The sequence below is a fragment of the Athene cunicularia genome (assembly GCF_003259725.1).
Source record: "Athene cunicularia isolate RWA chromosome 2 unlocalized genomic scaffold, athCun1 chr2_part2, whole genome shotgun sequence".
NCBI lineage: Eukaryota > Metazoa > Chordata > Aves > Strigiformes > Strigidae > Athene > Athene cunicularia.
In genome coordinates this window covers 4,884,594-4,893,700 of record NW_020799096.1, presented here as the reverse complement: position 1 = coordinate 4,893,700, position 9,107 = coordinate 4,884,594, and positions in this window count along the sequence as shown.

Sequence of the window (9,107 nt, the reverse complement as noted above, 5' to 3'; positions counted from 1 at the left end):
GCTCCATCTTCCAGCGTGCCTCAGGCAGAGAGGCTGCAGAGGGTGTCACCAACAGACCAGCATCCCAGGTTCTTCCTTGGGAGGAGGGTGATGCTGGGGTGGAGGTCCTTTCCTCCTTGGTCTTGGAGATTGCCTGCTTTTACTCTTACATATTCTCTTAATGGAATCTGTGTATGTGAACTTGCTCTTCATTGGTTCTCAATTGTTCAGCTGTCTGTTCCTTCTTTTATATCTGAACAAGATTATCCTCCTGTAATGAATGACCACTTGTGGTTTGTGTGCATAGCCTGGGACCTCTGGTACCATCCCATTTTTGATTCTTGTACCTCCCATTTTATTCTAGGATGACAGATAACACAGTCAACAAAAAGTAACTACATGTTGCCATGATAAACTAAAGCTAACCTAAACCCAACCTGACCACTAGATAATCGCTATCACCCTAAAATAAGGCAAAATCAGTTTAGGCCAACATAACTGAGGCAAGTGCTGAGACCCTGTCCTGTCAAGCCAGTGCTAGTCCTTCAGCCTTTCACTTGTAATGGCAAAAATGTTTACTTAGCTGCATATGAAGTCCTGATTCTTAGGCACAACACTGCTGTAGGCAAGGCACTCTGTAACTGTCCTTTGCAAACCAGAACATTAGTTGTTATCTCTTCTTTTCATCTGACATTAAAACATGTCACAAGCAGAACGCTTATGTAAATTAATCACATATTGGTACGGAGGCAGCATTTTTCATGTTCTAAAATGGTATAAAGATGGAATTCATGAGACCAAATTTATGCCAACTTTTTTTTTTTTTTCCCCCCATTACAGTAACTGCATCATTCCACAGTGTTTAGATTTTTTCCAAGCTGCTGTTCACAATGATGCTCCTTTTTCTGATATTCTACTTATCTTTTCCTTTGAAACAAAAAATCTTCTGGGCCAGTCAAGATGTATGAAACAGAAGCCCTAGTTTTTTCCTTCATTTTTATAACTTATTTTCTGTGTGACTGTGTATTCTGCAGAATATAAGACTTATCTTTATAAAACATTTTGTAAGCTCTGGATGGTAACTAATGTTTGATGGTGTACCTACTACTGCATAACATTGTATGTATTCTGTCACTGTTTTTCTTCCTCTGGGACTTAGTATACTCTGAAAGATCAGTTATTTTGGCATAGTCTCAGTTAGCGGAAGCTTAAGATGAACTTAAAAGTACTACATTAATTATATGAAAGTATTATATATCAATGGAAATAAATTGAAGAATAAATGTATTTTAAATTATATACAGGTGTCCTTAAAATATAAGAAATATTTTTTTACACTATTGAGGCTCTGCTCAGTTGTAAACAATCTGTTGAAGAAGGGGATGCAATCACTGTGCAATGATGGAGAGCGGGGACGGAGTGGAGACTGGATAGCCTGTTAACAGCTGCCCTGGGTGTGCAGAAAATGCCTCTGACACTCCTTTCGCTGCTTATATGTCACCACAGGCTATGGCCTAGACTCAAGAGCCTGAGAAACCACAGAACTAGCCTTGTACTATTAACAAGCTGGGAACTATCATCTATATTAAGCTATACCATAACAATTTACGATCAAAAGCTATACTCAATAGTTACCTAAAAGTTGTGGTACTAAAGGTGTTTGATGAACCACCGGAGTTTTCCTTTCCCCTGTTGTTATGCTGTATTGTGTCAACCAGCTCCCATCTATGATTTACACACATCTTGACACTGCAAGTAGATGAGCTGAAGAAACTTATCATAAGGCTACATGCGCTACTAAGCATTAATGTAGGATATAAGGCAGGGGGGGCAAAAATCATTCTTCAGAATTCCCTTCAGCCAGACGGAGACCCCATGCTGTTTACCTCCCTGACCATCGGACAGGTCGCATGATCTTTCTTTAGCCTCTGCTCTCTCTCTTTTTTCCCCTCTTCTTTGCCTTCTTAATTTCTATATCATTATGTATGACTGATATCTATTGAGTGTTACTAAGTTGATAAACGACATTGGAAAAAGAAAGAGATTATTAAAATTTGGGGTTGATTTTCCTCTGTCTGACTCTCCTGACTATTACTGGTCAGTGAAATGCTTTCTAAGGGATGAGGGAATTACTGTCTCCCTACTCGCACTTGCTCGGGAACGGGACATGACACAGTGAGAACAATCAATCGGTGGAAAAATCTCCCCAGAGATGCAGTAGAGCCCCCATTGCTGGAGGTTTCCAAGATGCAACTGGACAAGGTGCTAGATAATCTCACCTAGGCTCCCTTTCCCACAACAGGTTGGACCAGATGATTTTTGGAAGCCCCTTCCAACTTGGGCTCTTCTGTGGTTCTGTGATTATTGCATGATTGGACTGAAGGCTAAAATAATTGTTTTATAATATTTTCTTTGGCAGTAAATACTGGGGGTGTTTCAACCTAATTTTTATTGTGATTACTAGAGAATGAAAAAGTCCCACTTTGATTTTGCTCTTTAACTTAAATACCTTACAAGAATGGACAAGATACATGTGTTGAAGTTTCAATACCTCAGTCTTTCCTTTAATAGATGAACTAGCTCTTGAGTGACACCTGAGTCTTGGGCCAAGAGCTCTCTTATGACCTATATATTCGTGAACTTTCTAAGGTAAAATAAAAAAAAAAAAACCCAAACAAAAAATCAAAATGCTTAGTTTCCAGAAAAAAAGCGCAAGAGGGGATAAACCATCCTCTCTCACCTCCAGTCAGTAACCTGCATGCTCTAAAATTTAGATGTCCCATTTCAGTAAATATATAACTATTTGGTTAATGGACAGGGTCTGAGGAATTTTTGCCACCAGTGTTCTCAGGATATTTAGTTTCTCTTCAATGGATGTCAAGAGTAGCAAAAGCTCCATGGACTTCAGTCAGATGAGAACACATGAAGGGTTTTGGATGCACTGAGCCTTGCAGCATGCAGCAACAGCAGTGTCATCAGTAATTAAATAAAAATGACTTGGCATTTGCATGTGGTTTACCCTCTGACTGTGCCATAACTGGGAGGGGAGAAGAGAGGAAAGAAGGGGAAATCGTAAGTAAAAAGGCTTTTATGTTATTGGAGGGCAAATGGGCTGCTGAAGCTCTGCTGCATATTTTCACTTTGGAGTTTCACTTCTGCGGAGAGACCTTGCTCCCAGTGACTAAAAATCCCAAAGCAGATAGCTACATGCCCAATCAGAGGGAGACCCCGTGCTGCAATACATGGCTGTTGTTCAGAGGAGCCACGTAACCAGAAGAGCAGAGTGACCTGCAGAATTGCATAAAACTTTGCCTCATTCTGCAGAGAATTCTGGGGCTTTTAGATAATACTATCTGCAGCATATAATTCAGAAATTGTTTCCTTCTTGGACTATAATTAAACAGGTGTGTAGACATGTGAGAGCTAAAAAGTGCTTGTGGAAATCTTGCTAAGATATTTGAATAACCAGTATTCAGACATTAAAGAGAACCCCACCAATTTTGAAAGTAATCAGAGTATATCACAGCTATAATGTCCTCCTCTAGTAGTATGACAGTAAATGTGCAAACAAGATGTGCCTTTTTGCAGGGTACAGAATGGAATGGACACAAGAGCAACCTGTTTGTCACTGCTTCCTTTTTTAACTTAACATAGCAGACATTTAGTGGAGGGGATGTATGTGAGTGAGAGTGTTGGGTAAGGAATAAGTAATTCAGGAAGCAAAATCCTGCCAGCAACTCCAGAACCAGGCAAAGGTCTAGATACAGACCAGAGCAAAAAAGCAGTCATGCAGCTGGAGGAAACATCCTGGGTGGATGGAGCAGGCAGAGGAGTGCAGTGGCTGGATGCTCAGTTTTGTAGAGGATGGCCATGCCAGCCACACTGTACCTCTGGGATGGAGGGGATCACACTGGCTCAGTTGGAAGGATGGGTGGCAGAAGGTGTCCTTTTTAGTAGTCACTGTCATGGACTGGTTTTGTGAGGTTGAATTGCATAAGGGGAGAAGAGGAATTTGGAAAAGCTGTTTGCTCCTCTGCACCCACAGTGGTCGTGCCCACTGTTGGCAGTAAAAATAATTATCTTCTGCTTAAAACTTGGCATGGACTCATTACAAAAACAAACGCAGAAAACCCTGCCAATCTCTGCTGATGTGCAGCTAGGAGCATACTGGTTCTGAGATCTGGATGGGAACATATTTGACTTAGTTGTCTTGGTTAGCCTACACAGATTCTTGACTGTTTTCCTGAAGCACAAACATCTGCTGGGCTTTGGGCACCTCTTCCTAGGAGCATCCCTCTTCCTCTGTGTTACCAAGCCTGTCACCTCTGTTTCTCATGAAGTAATGCCACTCTCTCTTGCTAAAATCCCATCCAGTCCTTGGTGTGGATGGATGTGTTCTTTGCTGTATTAAGGCTTTGCCTTCATGCTCCAAAGCAGCCAATGGCCCATTGCTACTATTATTGTCATTACTGGCTTCATGCAGTCATAGTTATCTTGGGGCTTTGGCATTCCCATATCACACCATCCATAGTGCCCCATTAGAACATACTGATATGGAAGAACAGGGACATGGACCTGAAGTTATTGGCTCAACATTACCTGAACCAGAACTGGGGAAGATTTATGGATTTATTTCAAAATGAAAGAGTATGAAAGTATGTATCTTTGTTTTATTACGATTATGGGTTTTTCCCAGGAGGACTCATCTCTGATGACAAGCCCCATGGTTTGGTTTGTTCTCTTGATGCCAGCTGTTGGTTGCCCTTTCTCCAGATTCCTTCAAGCACTGAAGGGGAGACTCACCAGTCCCAGCCTGTATCAGTGAGCCTCAGAGAGTGTTTTTCCCAAAACAGTCATCTTTGTTCTCCACCATTCTCTCTTTTCTCCCCACTCCCCCTTGCTCAGCTGTTTTGCCTCCAGAGCAAATAGGTTGAGATGACAGCTGCAGAAGGAGCACGTCTCTTTACCCTAGTCACACCAATTGCTGTCCCTACCCATTCTTAATCGCTGGCATGGCTCAGTTTCTGCCCCTTCTAAGACTATTTGAACTGCACCCACAGGAGTGACTACACTTCATGTAAACAGTCCTGAACTGGCTGGGTAATTCCAAATTGTTCAGCAGCTGTAAAAGAAGATAGTGAAGGAAGATAACTATTTGTGCGATACTTGAATGAGTTTTATGCTTCTGCAGCTTCAGTGTTGCTATCAATAGTTGAGTTAAAGTCTAGCTAAGAGACATCCCTAAATGAGTCCTTCCATGTACAACAGTCCTTGTGGTATAAAAGATTATCTTGCTTTCCTAACAAGATACAGAGTGCTTGCTGTCACAGGACTCCAGTCCCAGCTCAGGACATACTGTGCCCCAACTGTTTTAAGTGTATAAAGAATAACACCGGAAAATGGCTGTGGACTATGGTGGTGGCAAACACAGAAGGAACAAAACCCCTTGTTTTGCAAAGAGCACCAATAATTGTGTGTGGATCACTGACCGCTGCTTGTACAATGATACAGACCTCTTCTTGGAGGGCTATAAAATGCCCTAATAGACATTCAGATGTTTTACGAGTATACTAGCCTATATGATGCTGACACTACCAGGTTAAGCAGTCAGGCTTTATGGAAAAGGAGTAACAGGGAAGGAAAATAGGCAAGATACATTGGACAGGAGAGATGTGAAGGAATTTTTCAGCATTAGGGAAACTAGAAGACAAATCATAAAATAGGCAGATATTCACCATTAGTTGTGTTGCATTATCCTTTACTTATTATGTACCTGAGATTCCATTAGTAGTTCTTTTAAAGCTAGTATTCTGAAGTAGCTGATTGCTCTGGGACAAGTTTCTTGACCTCAGAAATAAACTAGGGTGAACAGAAGTTCATCACCAGTATTACTATGTCAGTTTGCAGATATGCTTTTAAAGTGAAGCAAACATCCTGAAATAATCATCCTGATAGGAGCTGTAGCTTGGGTACCTCCACAAAACCACACCTACAACACAAACTTTTGCCCATATCAGCGTAATAGCTGGAGACATCATTTATGGCCAGTATATTTTTGATGACTAAGTCTCTCGTGTGGAGCAGTTATACCAGGAAAAAAATATTTTTCCATGTACGGTGTCAGGGAGCAGCAACAGCTGGCTGCTCCCAAGGGTTGGAGAGACATGGGGGTCCCCAGGGCACAGGTCAGGCAGGGCATCCCCAAACCAGGGTCCCTCCCACTGCCCCCAGTGAGGGAGCTGGCCAGGCTGAGGGCAGCCGGGTGCAGCCCCCAGCCCAGGGCCTTGGGCAGCTCTGTGCGGATGGGGATGGGGACAGGCTGAGGCCAGACTGGGATGTCAGCCTGAAGGTGGGTGTCAGGATCAGGCCCGGTGATGGGAACCATGGGTTCACACAGCCCTGTGATTGCCAGGCCCATAGGCTGGTGAGGTTAGTCAGGGTCCTTAAGGCTGATTGGTGTCCCCAGGGCCCTGACGTATGGTATAGTTTGCTTGAGTCCACGAGGGAGAGACAACAATGTCCGTTTACCCATTCAGGTTGTCAGTGTCAGGTGTATGTTGCCACTACAATAGATGCAATGCCTTCAGCTGGGAGCTGAGTCTGCATGCCACCAGATGCAGGTCTGTAGTAACATGTAGTAACATCTGACCCAGGCTCGGTGATCTGCTCCCAGGAGCCAGGAGATGCTGGCTGCTCAGGAAAGCAGGAGCTGTTGGCCCAATAGATCCCTCAAGCCCAGCACGGCTGAGGGCTTGTGACATGTGCTGCAGCTCTTTCCTGGATGTGTTACGAAGGGTGTTCTTCCCCTCAAGGTGAGATTTCCCATCATTGAAAATGAAGCAGAGGTAAAAAGCACGATTTCTAGCATCAAATTTGTGCCAAGGCCCGTCCCTTCCATGCAGTGGGTGCACCTCCATCATGAGCTCTGATGCACAGGTTCTTGAATGGAGTGACAAGGAAGTGGAGGGATCTGTACTCACACTCCCACCCTGAAGTAATATTTTCCTTTGAAATGTACCCACACCAATGCCTCTACAGTTGCAACAGAAGGGGTGTAGGAGCTAGGCAGAAAGGGCTTTATACATCGTTTTATGCTGCCAGTCCTTGCTGGACTTTATGAGCACCTTCTCCGAGTGTTCCTTCTTCTGTGCCAAAGCACCCCGTACCAGCCGGTCCGCCTGCTTACTTCTCTGAGCGCCGGTGCTCGCAGACATGAGGCACTGCCTCCCCAAGTGGGTCCGCCCTTTCTAGTTTCTGTTCCTTCTCCACTCGTTTAGAATCGGGAAATGCAATAATATGCAGACTCAGTAATTCACTGGCAATATGTGTGCGTGGCAGCTTGTGGAAGTATTTCACTCTGCATGAGAAGGGAACGCCCCGCTGCACACCCCGTGGAAGGCTTGCAAGCTGCCAAGTTTCATTTTTACAGCTGTAAATAAAAAAGGGTTTTGTCTTTTGTCTCAAGACTGGTTTGACAAACACACCACGGCTTGCAGACAGATGTAGGAAAGACTGTACGTTTAGGTCAGGGTCCCTTCCAAGCCAAAAAGCAGTGTTTTCCACTTTCTGCACTGAAACTTAGGTGTGTTGGTCCTTGGTTTCTCTGTGCTGAAGTGAAACACCTCTAAATAACAATGATAGGGAGTTCAGAGGTTACATGAAATGCCAAATACATTAGTCTGCACTCATTCCTCTCAACATTGATATTCTGTTCTTTCACACAAGCAATTTTGCCTGAATAAGAACTGCAGAATCCCACCCATGGACTTTGATTTCTTTAAGTCACTTAGCAAACAAGATTACACTGGTGAGTATGCAGTTTTCCCACCTTGTATCCATGCAGCTTCAAAACAACAACAGTGGCTGTACTTTTAGCTGTTGTTTTTTGGGTGGTTTGGTGGTTTTTTTTTGTTTTGTTTTGTTTTGTTTGGTTTTTTTTTTTTGGTTTTTTTTTTAGAGTGACTTTGCCTCATTATTTTGATGTATGCCACTTGAAGCCAAGTGCTAAACATACCCATGCTAAGGTTAGCATTACTTTGTTTCTCCAGTCCCTAAATGGGCAGCAGGATAATATATGTGAAAAGTCAGTGCAGAAGATGGATGGTTAGCAGCAATTAATTTTTATATCAGAATGGGGTGGGTTGACCTTGGCTGGATGCCAGGCGCCCACCAAGCCACTCTATCACTCCCCTCATCAGTAAGACAGGGAGGGGAGAAAGTAAGATAGAAAAAAAACCCTTGTGGGTCAAGATAAAGGCAGTTTAGGAAAGCAAAAGCAAAGGCCTCATGTGGAAGCAAAGGAAAACAAAAGATTTATTCTCTGCTTCCCATCAGCAGGCCATGTCTAGCCACTTCCCAGGCAGCAGGGCTTTAGTAGCATAGCTGTTGCTGTGTTGCTATTAACGTAATAAAAAAATGTCCCCCCTGCCCTTTCTCTTATTTTTTAATTGCTGAGCATGATGGTACATGGTATGCAATATCCCTTTGGTCAGTTTGGGTCAGCTGTCCTGGCTGTGTCCCCTCCCGAGATGTTGCCCACCCCAGCGTGCTGCTGAGGGTGGGATGTTGGTGCTGGGAGGGAACGCTGGGGTGTGAGCAGCACCTCTCCGGCTACGGCTACAAATCCCAGCACCGCGGGGGCTGATCTGGGGGGCCCGTCCCCACCGCAGCCAGAGCCAGCACCGAGGTGTGTCAGATGGGAATGGCGGTGACGGAGAGAGCCCCGGCGAGGAAGGTGGTTCACAGGGAAGTGAATTATTGAGCGATCTCTTGTCAAGTATTAATTTTTGGCTTTATTGCTCCGCTGTTCCCAGCGTGAAAAGACAGCGGGGAACGATGCCTTGGGAAGCAGTTGGGTTCAGCGGGAGAAGCCGTCGCCGCGCCCTGGGTTTTCCCGACAGCTCGGGGAACCGTGGGGAAATCACCGGTGGCGGCGAGGCGCCTCGGGACCGGGGCGGGGGGGTCTGAGGCGGGACCCGCGCTGACATCCACGTCAGCTGAAGGCGCTGCTACGTCATTTCAAAAAACAAACAGAATAGGCATTTACCCCCCTGCTGCCGTCTCGCAGGTTTCTGGGTGCGCTGGGAGGGGATGCTGCCTTGGTACTACTCAACCGCCCCCCCCCCCCC